Below are 12,290 nucleotides of genomic sequence, written 5' to 3'. Positions count from 1 at the left end.
TTGTAGATCCATTTGTAACCTATAGGTTTTACCCTATCAGGTTGATCTACAAGATCCCATACTGAATTGAAGTACATCGACTCCATCTCGAGATCCATGGCTTTGACCCATTCATCCCAGTAACCATCCTCTATTGCCTTCTGATAAGACAATAGATCCTCAACCTCGCCATCAGTTACGATAGCCAGGATTTCAATGAAACCCATATAGCGAACAGGTGGGTTCGCAACCCTATGACTACGTCGAGGTTCTCTCATCTCTTGAGGTGGAACTGACCTACCAGGTGAACTACCATCAACAACTCTTGCTGATGAAGTAGACCCTTCAAAAACTTTTGTTGAAGTTTTAGTAGTTTCGTTAGAAAGCTCACGTATCACGATCTTACTACGTGGACTGTGCTCCCTTATATGATCCTCCTCCAAGAAGGCAGCGTTTGTAAACACAAACACTCTATTTTTCGTAGGATCATAAAAGTAACCTGCTCGTGTACCTTTGGGGTAGCCTACAAAGAGGCACAAGCTCGACCGTAGTTCCAATTTCTTTGGATTAGCCTCAAACATGTGCTGGGCAACCCTATATGCGGAAGTGACGCAAACTAGCTTCACGCCCATTCAATAACTCTAGATGTATTCCCGCAACACTCTTAGAAGGAACACAGTCGAGGATATACACTGCAGTCTCCACTATAGAACCCCAAAACGAGTCTGATAAGGAAGCGTAACTCATCATCGATCGAACCATATCCAACAAGGTTCTGTTTCTCCTCTTTGCTACACCATTCTGCTGAGGTGTACCCGACACTGAGAGTTGGAAAACGATTCCATGTTCTATCAAATAGTTTTGGAACTTCAAATCCAAAAACTCTCCACCCCGATCCGATCAAATTGTTTTAATTCATCTATCCAATACATTTTCAACTTCAGCCTTGAATTCTTTGAACTTTTCAAAGGATTCAGACTTCTGTTGCATCAAATAAACATACCCATACCGAGAGTAATCATCAGTAAAAGTGATGAAATACTCATAGCCTCCCCTGGCTCGCATATTCATCGAACCACGAAGGTCAGAATGCACTAACTCTAGAGGCTCTTTGTCTTGATAACCTTTTCTAGTAAAAGGTCTTTTAGTCATCTTGCCCTCAAGGCAAGTGATAACTTGTAGAAATACAAGTTTATACCGTTTTATTTAGATCATGCAGCAAAAAGAAGGAAAAGTTGTGTCGACCGTATAGAAATTGGCTTAGAAATGCGAAAATTGTAAAGTGTTGTAAGCACACCCGCTAACCTCATTGCGATGGCAAAATGGAATGTCCAAGTCTTTGTTTTGCAGAAAATAGGTCACTGGATGCGACAACCGCTCGAGGAAAAAAATGAACAAAACATTCACATTGCATGCGACAATCGATCAAGAACGAAAAAGAACAACACAATTGCAGTGCATGCGACGATCGATCATGGATGCAAATGATCAACGCATTTGCACCACATGCGGCAATTGATAAAATGATCAAAGCAATTACACCGCATGCGACGATCGATCGTAGATGAAAAGAGCGACGTATTCGCAAGGACTTCCGAAATTGTACAGCTTTTCTGTTATACGATTCTAACAAATTAAATGTGGAGCAGAGCGGACGTTTCCACTAAGCCATGGAAGGAAAAATCAGCTTTTCAGAGCGAAACCACTGATACAGAAGGTGCCAAGGTCTGTAAATAGCTACATCAAATTCAAAGAAAGGAGGCTGATCTGAAGAGACAACTTAGAGAAAATTCAGGGAGAAAGAAGAGACAAGAACGAAAGGTAAGTCTCTGGAGCAAGCAATTCATTCCCATTCTCAAAGAAGAAGCTCTGTGCAAAGATCACTTCTACCAGGAAAACAAGCCTGAGAGGGAAGCTTTCCACTCCATTCCTACCACACGCAGGCAAGCAAATCGTCTCCGATCAGGATCTGTGTCAAGACATTGACACCCTTTCCGTATTTGTTCTCATTTTCTATTCATCTATTGTGTTATCTTTCATTCACTATCTGTAACAAACGTTTATCTTTAGATTTCAATGTCATTATCGTATTCATCATCATCTCTGTTCTTCACCATACATTCATCATCAATTTCTTTCACCATGTGTAACTAATCCCCAAGGTAAAGGGGAAAGATTAAGTAAGTAAGTTAATCTTTATTGAAGAAATCGGCTAAGTTTACTAAAGCATACTCAACGGCATCTTCAACTGTGAGAGTAGAAGTGAAGATGTTATTCCGCCTTTCAAAAGAAGGTTGGAAGAATGCATTAACTAAAGCAAGAAGTATTTCTAGAGATGGAAACAACCTTGCGTTCACCACGTTCATCCCTGTTTCACCATAGACATATGGGAACGCGGCCGATCACAGAAAGGTGTAAGCCAAGGGAAAGCAGAACCTTAGTTGCGTCCTCAACAAGATTGACGAACTTGCGATATCCTTTCCCTCAACCCATTCTCTTTCTAACTCATTTCACAAGACTTGCCACCGCATTCATCAGATACTTTTGCACATCTTCACAGCCAACCCTTACTTTGTATATTTATTTGTTATTTCATTTGTTTATTACCGCAATTTATTCAAAGACGCAAAGTTACTTATCACCGCAATTTACTTATCACCGTATTTCATTATCGCACTTTATTTTTCATCGCAGTTTACTTTATTATCGCGTTTTACTTTCTCAAACCAATTCATTATTCTTTTGATTTACCGGTCGCATCTACCACATCAGTATCGCATTAATCACCACAATCCCCGTGTTCGACCTCAGATCACTTTGAGAAACTTGCGTTGGAATTATACTTGGTTCCAGCGTAAGAAAACTTGTGACACACGCACACTACACAAACGCATATTACGAAAGCATCTAAGCATCACCCCATACATCATTTAGAATGTAGTATCGCATATTTTCATTATCGCAAAGCGCATACGTCGTCAAAGACCTAACAAGTTTTTGACAACACGATTAAGAACCATTTTTCACCTAACAAGTTTTTGGCGCCGTTGCCGAGGATTGGGAAATTTTAGTGTTAAATATTTTTGTGGTATTTTGCAGGACAAATCTCTGTTGTACAGTCTGTTTATGCGGAGAGCAGCCTGACGGTGCATGAGTACTGGGACTGAACCAGAATTCGATGTCGACCCAGAGATTAAGTGAACCTTTCGTGCAAGAGCACGCCAAAACCGTACAAGGCGAAGAAGAAACATGGCAAACAACAACGATAGGCCCGAGGGGAATCAAGGAATAATTCGGCCGACGCAAGACCCAGTTTTTCTTACCGCCGACCGTAATATTCCCATGAGGAACTATGCGGCGCCTAATCTATATGACTTCTCGCCTGGAATTGCAAGACCTACGGTGGAGGAGAATGCAAGATTCGAAATTAAGTCAGTCATGCTACAAATGATTCAGAATGCGGGGCAGTTTGAAGGTCTACAAGGAGAGAACCCGCATGCACATTTGACCAGCTTTATAGAGATGTGCAATACATTCTCCATCCCTATCATGACTCCTGAAGGAATTAGACTATATCTCTTCCCGTATACACTTTGAGATGAAGCAAAGAGGTGGGTTCATTCATTAGAGCCAAATGAAATAAATTCTTGGGATTAGTTGGTTGAGCGATTCATGTTAAATTTTCCCGCAGTCAACGCAAGAAGACAAAGGGATGTGTTAAATTTTGAGTAGATGGAAAATATGACTCTGGGAACCGCATGGGTGCGATTTAGGAGACTGGTTAAGAGCTGTCCGCATATCGGAATTCCCGATTGCGTTCTCATGGAAACCTGTTATAATGGCCTGGATAGATCGACGCAAGTTGTTGCTGATGCCTCCGCGGCAGGAGGATTTATGGACAAAACGTACACTGAAGAAAAGGTCATCTTAGATCGCATCTCGTAAAATACAGATGACTGGGTTGACGATGGGTATGGAGGAAGAGGCCTAGAGCGAAGAAAAACGGAAAGCGCCATTGTACCTGCTGATACAATGACCATATTGGCCGCCCAAATGGCCGCAGTTACCTCGCTTCTCCAAACGATGGTTATTAAACAAGGAACTTTCTCCCAGGGTGCAGCGCAAGCTGATGCTTAATTTTATTGAAGTGGAAATTTGGATGATATGCGTTGATGAAATTGCGTTGTCCACTCAAGTTTCCTCAGAGGAATCCAAGTATAAATTCCACTGAGTTTCCTAGTAAGTCCAAGGTTGAACATAGGGACTTGTGAAAATAGGTTGCTTTGGTAATTTTTTATGAAAACTTTGCGGTGGCCAAATAAATAAATTGTTGGTTTGTTGTTGATTGCGTTAATGAAAAAGTAAACAAATGCGGCGGATTTGAGAAAAGTCAATTGTGTGATAGATGCACTGAGTATGCGATGAACGCGTTAATTCCGCCCATCAAACCAACAGACAGTGTACTCCATCTAGAATAACCCGTTCAGCAACACGTACAACTTTGGTTGGCGGAATCACCCCAACTTCAGTTAGGGAGGGAACAACGACCAGGCAAGCCAAAGGAATATGCAAAACAATAATTTCGGGAATCGAGGCAATCGTCCAACTTTTCATCAGGGTCAGAATAAGAGTAACTACCAAAATAGGCAATCGCATAACCAACCTTCCTCATCCAACACCTCAACGAATTCATCGTCCTTGGAAGCCCTGCTTAAGCAGTATATAGAAAAGAACGATGTGATCATGCAATCGCAAACATCTTCCATCAGGAACTTAGAGGTCCAGGTCGGGCAACTGGCAACCAAGCTTAGAAACAGAACACCTGGTACGCTGCCCAGCAACTCAGAAGCCCCTGGATCGAATGGGAAGGAACAATGTCAGAATTGACATTGGGCAAGCAAGTCTGATTGCCTGCGGGGATGCGGTTGCGGTAACCCTAAAGAACCTTCTTTAAACAACATACCTATCACTATATTTACCGTTTTATTTGCTGCTTTCTTTACTGCTTTTTTATTGCTTTCATAAATTAGTTTTCCTGTTTACTTGAATTTATTTCTATTTCAATCTTAGCTTATGTTAATTTCATTTCCTGCCTAGTTGAATTTATTTCCATTCCAGTCTCAGTTTGCGTTGATCTTAAATTCTGTTGAATGAATGATGAAAGTGAACACCGCAACGTCTTATCAATTTGGTTTTGGGATAAACGTTGTGATGTTGGTGATACATAATAATATCAGGTATGCATTGCGACGACGGGTGTATCTTATGTTAATAGATACATTTTGCACCCATCTTCCAAAAATGCATTTCGTTGACGGATGAGTGCGCTCATATGTACACTATATCTATCCTCCGCAAATACGCACTATGTTGACGGATGTGTCGCGCTGGTAGAAATATCTTGCGCCCGTCCTCCAGAAATGCATTGCGTTGATGGTTGTATTGCGCTAATACATACACTGCGCCCGTCCTCCGCAAATATGCATTTGCGGTAACGAATGCATTGCATTAAGCACTTAATATTGCGCCTGTCCTACTAAAAAAATGATAAAATATTCGCATAGAGGGTAGTCGAATTGCTTCAGCTATTGAGGGAATTATTACTTAGCAGACGAAAGGACGTCCTTTCCTGCTAAGCCATAATGGGATGGGCACGACAGGCTTTTTGGAATACCAAAGCCTGGCACGCAGATCGTGTTGGGCCCATCAAGGCCCAACCTATAAATCACACCTCCTTAAGCCCAAGGAGCTCACTTTCATCTCTTCGCGAAAAAAACCCTAAGCAAAAATTTTCTCTGCATACCATCATCCCCTTCCGAACTTTCTTCCGAAGAACAAAAAAACAAAAATGTCCAACCTCTTTCACTTAACCGAAACAATGGTCGGAAAATCATCCCATTCCTCTTCCCAGCCATCGTCCCCTTTCCATGCCCCCTTTATCGCGCGAGAGGCGGCCTTCCTCGCTACCAGTCGCCGCCTCGTCGCTCAGCCAAAGCCATCCCCTAGATTCGTCGTAAAACCCAGGCGAAAAACATCTGTAGCCGCAATACCACCCACTGACCATGAGGGGCTGAGCATGGAGAGTGCCCCTGCCACCAGAGCTGAGATGGCACTCCCAATACCTTCAACTAAGAGTGAACTGAAACGAAAAGAAGACAATGAGGTATTCGGGAGCATTCTGATCCTAAGGAGACTGCTCCAACAGACTCCAATGAGGGACCCATAAGGGCTGTTTTGGAGGATATGGAGGCGAAGAAGTAGATGGAGAAGTTTGAAGAGAAGGAGAAGAGAAAAGATGAAGAAAAATGGGCGGAAGAAGATAAAGTCACCTAGCTGGAAAAGGAGAATAAAGAAAAGAGGAGAAGTGAAAGAAAACAACGCAGGCGAGAAGAGAAGCGCCTAAAGAAAGAGGAAGAAAGGAGGAAACGGGTGGAAATTTTAGATGTCGACGGAGAATCAACCACCGCAAAGGTGGAAGAGGGGGTGTCAGCGCAAGCTAAATCATCAGCGCAACTATCAGCTTCATCGCCGCATACTAGATTAGTTGCGTCGGACGATAAAGAAGATCCTGACATCTCCCCTTTAATGCAACGTCGCAAGGAGAATGCGCCGCAAGGTTCCACAAGTGACCCAACATTTTTTTCAATGCATAGCAGAGGAGAAGGCTGGTCTGAAGAGACAACTTAGAGAAAATCCGGGGAGAAAGACGAGACAAAATTAAAAGGTAAGTCTCTGGAGCAAGCAATTCATTCCCATTCCCGAAGAAGAAGCTCTGTGCAAAAGATCACTTCTACCTGGAAAACAAGCTTGAGAGGGAAGTTCTCCACTCCATTCCTCCCACACGCTGGCAAGAAATCGTCTCCGATTGGGATTCGTGTCAATATATTGACACGCTTTCTGTATTTGTTCTCATTTTCTATTCATCCACTGTGTTCATCTATAATCTTTCATTCATGATTTGTAACAAATGCTTATCTTTAGATCTTAATATCATTATCGTATTCATCGTCATTTCTCTGTTCTTCACCATACATTCATCATCCATTTCCTTTACCATGTGTAACTAATCCCCCAGGGTAAGGGGGAGGATTAAGCAAGTAAGTTAATCCTAGTTGAAGAAATCATCTAAGTTTAGCTAACGCGTGCTCAACGACATCTTCACCTGTGAGAGCAGAAGTGAAGATGTTATTCCGCCTTTCAAAAGAAGGTTGGAACAATGCGTTAACTAAAGCGAGAAGTGTTTCCAGAGATGGAAACAACCTTGCGTTCACCAAGTTCATCCCTGTTTCACGATAGACATATGGGAACGCGACCGATCACTGAAAGGTGTAAGCCAAGGGAAAGCGAAACATTAGTTGTGTCCTCAACAAGATTGACGAACTTGCGATGACCTTTCCCTCAACCATTCTCTTTCTGACTCATTTAACAAGACTTGTCACCGCATTCATCAGATACTTTTGCATATCTTCACAGCCAATCCTCAATTTGTATATTTATTTATTTATTCATTTGTTTATTACCGCACTTTATTTATCACCGCAATTTATTTTATCACCGCATTTTATTATCGCACTTTATTTATCATCGCATTTTATTCTTTATTGCAATTTACTCCTTACCGCAATTTACTTTTCAACACAATTCATCATTCTTTTTGTTTTCCCAGTCGCATATACCACATCAATATCGTATTAATCAACGCAATCCTCGTGTTCGACCTCAGATCACTCTGAGAAACTTGCGTTGGAATTATTTTGGTTCTAGCATAAGAAAACTTGTGACACGCGAACACTACACGAACGCATACTACGAAAGCATTTAAGCATCACCGCATACATCATTTAGAACGTAGTATTGCATATTATTGTCATCGCAAAGCACATACGTCGTCAGTAACCTCACGAGTTGTTGGAAACACACGAACGATCAAAGAATTAATTCTTTCACATTACAAGTTTTTGGGATAAGCGTTGTGATGTTGGTGGTGAATAATAATGTCAGGTACAACGGGTCTATCTTGCGTCAATAGATACACTTTGCGTCCGTCCTCCAAAACTGCATTGCTTTGACGGATGATTGCGCTCGTATGTACATTGTGCCCGTCCTCCGCAAATACGCACTATGTTCACGGATGTGTTGCGCTGGTAGAAATACCTTGCGCCCGTCCTCTACAAATATGCATTTGTGGTAACAGATGCATTGCGTTAAACACTTAACATTGTGCCCGTCCGATTAAATAAATAAATGATAAAATATTCGTGGAGAGGATAGTCGAATCGCTTCAGCTTCTGAGAAAATTATAACTTAGTAGACGAAAGGACGTCCTTTCCTGCTAAGTCATAATGGGAGGGGCGCAACAGGCTTTTTGGAATACCAAAGCCTGCCACGTAGTGATCGCGTTGGGCCCATCAACGCCTAACCTATAAATAGCACCTCTTTAAGCTCGAGGTGCTTACTTTCATCTCTTCGCGAAAAACCTAAGCAAAAATTCCCTCTGTATACCATCATCCCCTTTCAAACTTTCTTCCGAAGAACAAAAAAATTTCCAACCTCTTTCACTGAGCCGAACCAATGGCCGGACAATCATCACATTCCTCTTTCCAGCCATCGTCCCCTTCCCATGCCTTCGTTACCGTGCGGGAGGCGGCCTTCCTCGCCACCATCTACCGCCTCACTGCCTAGCCAAAGCCATCCCCTAGATTCACCGAAAAACGCAGGCGAAAAACCTCTGTAGCCACAATACCACCCACCCACCGTGAGGGACCGAGCACGGAGAGTGCCCCTGCCACCAGACCTGAGGTGGTGCTCCCAGTACCTTCAATCAAGAGTTAACTAAAACGAAAAGACGACAATGAGGTATTTGGGAGTATTCTGAGCCATTTAAAAAGAGATGGGGGTTGCCGGAGGCAGGAGTAGTGAACCAGCCTCTACCGTCAGAGGAGAAGTTAGCGATGGCTTCGCGGAGAATGGCTCTGGCCGTTTCGAATCCTAAGGAGATTGCTCCAACAGACTCCAATGAAGGACCCATAAGGGCTATTTGGGAGGATATGGAGGCGAAGTAGACGGGGAAGTCTAAAGAGAAGGAAAAGAGAAAAGATGAAGAAAAATGGGCGATAGAAGATGAAGTTGCCTGGCTGGAGAAGGAGAAGAAACAAAAAAGAAGAAGTGAAAGAAAACAGTGTAGGTGAGAAGAGAAGCGCCTGGAGAAAGAGGAAGAAAGGAAGAAACGGGCGGAGAGTTTAGATGTCAACAGAGAATCAACCATCTCAAGGGTGGAAGAGGGGATGTCAATGCAAGTTAAATCATCAGTGCAACTACAAACTTTATGGCTGCATTCCAGATTAGTTGCATCGGACAACAAAAAAAATTCTGACATCTCCCCTCTGATGCGGCGTCGCAAGGAGAATGCGCCGCAAGGGTCCACAAGTGACCCAACATTTTTTCAACGCATAGCAGATGAGAAGAAGGAAAGAAAAAGAAAATTAGAGGAGAAGGAAGAGAAAATGTCATGGGCGTGCCAAATCATCGCATCAGGCGATTTAGCCAGAAAACTTCACGATGATGAGGTTCGCCGTGACAACGCAAGGGTGGAAGAAGAGGAAAGAAAAAGGCTCAAGGATGAGCAACGCACTGCGCTCGCCTCGGAGCAATTTGAAAAAGAAATTAGAGAAGAAGAAGAAGGAAAAGGAGGAAAATGAGAGACGCTGCAAAGCAAATATTCAGCACGTCAGAGAGTGGAAAAGAAAAGAAGTAGAATAGTGGGAAAAGGAAAAAGAAGAGCAATGCAAGGCACGGGATCGCACCCAAAGACAAAAATCCCACTTTGCGTCCACTCAAGAGAAGGGCAAAGCAAAAGTGGAGAGTAGCGAGCTTGCGTCGGTCATGAGGCGCCCAACAACCAAGAAAGAAAATGACGACTTATGGATGGAAATGGGCTTCTTTCTTGCATCGGCATCACTACTGGATCTCATCACCAGTGTTGTGGTGGAACATGGGTGGGAAGCTTTTTGCCAGTGTCCATCCATTGTAATCCCATTAGTAGTGAGGGCCTTCTACCATGGCCAGCTCCACGACATCGAAGATGCGGTGATCGTCGAAGGGAGGGTAGTGTCGTTCAACGCAGAGGATATCAATCAACTCTATCAGTTGAAGAATTTCCCAAAAGCACCGAGTAACAAATTAATTGATTATCCTACAGAAGCAGACATGGAGGATGCGTTGAACACATTAATGCAACCGGGCACCAAATGGACGTTGTCCCTAATCGGCAGAAGTATCTTCGCCTCCAACCGACTACTACCAGAAGCGTGCCTTTGGGTCTATTTGGTAAAAAGGCGATTCATCCAACCATCGTATGACAAGACCATTTCAAGGGATCGAGTTATGGCCGTATATTGCATAATGCGCGACATTCCGATTAATGTGGGCCAGCTTCTTGCGAAGCAAATCTGAGGTTTTGTTGGCCGTGTGAGAGGTTAGTACTTCTTCCTATGGACAATGTCGAGCCTATTCCTATCTGTGGGCTCGGGCATTGAAGAAGAACCCATGCCAGAAGTGCACAACATCATCAACACCAAAATCCTGAGAATGTTTCTCAAGGATTCGCCGCACTGCCCTGAGCTTCCAACGAAACGACCTCTCATTGATTTAAATGCGTTGTAACCACCAAGACCCAAGAAGCAGCGCCACAATGACAAAGGGAAGGAAATCATCCAAGGAAGTTCACCGCATAAGCAAACCAAATTATCCTTCGACCCTTTACCCTTAGTCATTCGTCCACTAAGCCCTACAAATGAACCCCTTTCCCCTCATCCCTGAAAATTCACCAATCTTCTCCTTGTCCTCGACTTCAACCCCGTATCTTCAGCAGCATCCACCCGCCATCCATCTCCACCCCACTTTTCACCACCAACATCGCCGCATGTTGATGACTGATGACATACAGAAATGTATGCCATCTTAGTTCTTTTACTTAGAATTATGAAGGTTGTTAGGCAGAAATTACATCGATTGTGCTAAGAATTCATGAGAAAAAGAGTTTGCATCGATCAGCATGTCGAATCTCAGCTAACCCATTACTTTGCATTAATTATGCGGTCAATGTTCTATTTTTGTAGCCAATGCAGGAAATGAACGCAAATGCGGAAACCAAACCATCGCATAGACGACCGCATGCGGAGAAACACTCCATCGCAAGGTAAACACATCGATCAACGCATGAATGTTGTGGTAATTAGCCGTATCTGTCCATCGTATGGGAGTTGCGCTCGTCAAGCGATTGCGGTCATTATGTAGAGTTGCAGTGTTAAGAGAATGCAGCCATTGAATGATTGTGGCTACGCGACAACGCATTCTAATGGGATCAACGCAAGGTTGGTGGAATGAATGCATCAACACATCTACCTCAAGAAAATCCAAAGCTGATGCTGACATTTTACCTATCGCATCGTTGGTGGCAGAGGTTCAGAAAGGTCTGATGCAGCGAAAGTCAGACTCAGAGCAGTCCAATTAATGTTGTCGACAGCCCAAACTCTATAAATAGAAGCCGATGAGAAAAATTTCAAATCATTCGGAGATTATCCCTCAACAGTGGATTTTCCCCGCGATCCAGACAAACTACGTGAAAAGATGGCTGAGAGTTCTTCACCTCCTTCATCTATTTCGAGTGACAACTAGAGCCTTCGATCGGAGCTAGATCTCGAGAAAGTCAGCTCCTCCGCCCATCCATGGCACCACTGGCAGCCTTGACTCGCATCTGTTGGAAGCAAATTTTTCCTTCCAGCCAATCATTTCTTTTTCCTTTCTTTTCCTATATTGTATTGTATGACATTTTGAATTAAGAAATTAATACAATGTGTTTTCAATGCATTTCTCTGTTCCTTCGATTCCATCTTTATCTTCTTTGCTTAGCATCTTTACTTTCTCATTGCAACACTTAGTAAGATTGCTTGGGTATTGCATACTTAGTCATGTGGATTAGGGATATGAAGCATGTAGCAACCTACTGAGAGGTGTGCGTTTCGTGAGTGTGTGAGTAACCTTATTTGCTTAGTGTGAAGCTGCGACAATGCCTGTCTATAGGCTAAAGCAATGCTTGTTTACGAGTAAAGTCAGCAACAACCAACTGCCCAGGAGGGTAAGTGGTTGGATGCATTAAGCAAGATATGCATTGTTCACCAGGGATTGTAACATTCGTCCATTAGAGATACTCGAGAGGGTAGTCTAAGGACAGGATCTAGGCTTAGAAAGGTCAGGTCAGAATCTAGGCTTGGGAGAGCTAGATTACAACACATAATACAAGAGATAGGCAC

This window comes from Benincasa hispida, chromosome 3 (genome assembly GCF_027475165.1).
Source record: "Benincasa hispida cultivar pf3 chromosome 3, pf3_genome.v1.1, whole genome shotgun sequence".
Lineage (NCBI taxonomy): Eukaryota > Viridiplantae > Streptophyta > Magnoliopsida > Cucurbitales > Cucurbitaceae > Benincasa > Benincasa hispida.
The sequence above is the reverse complement of the archived record's forward strand: the minus strand, read 5'-3'. Positions refer to the sequence as shown.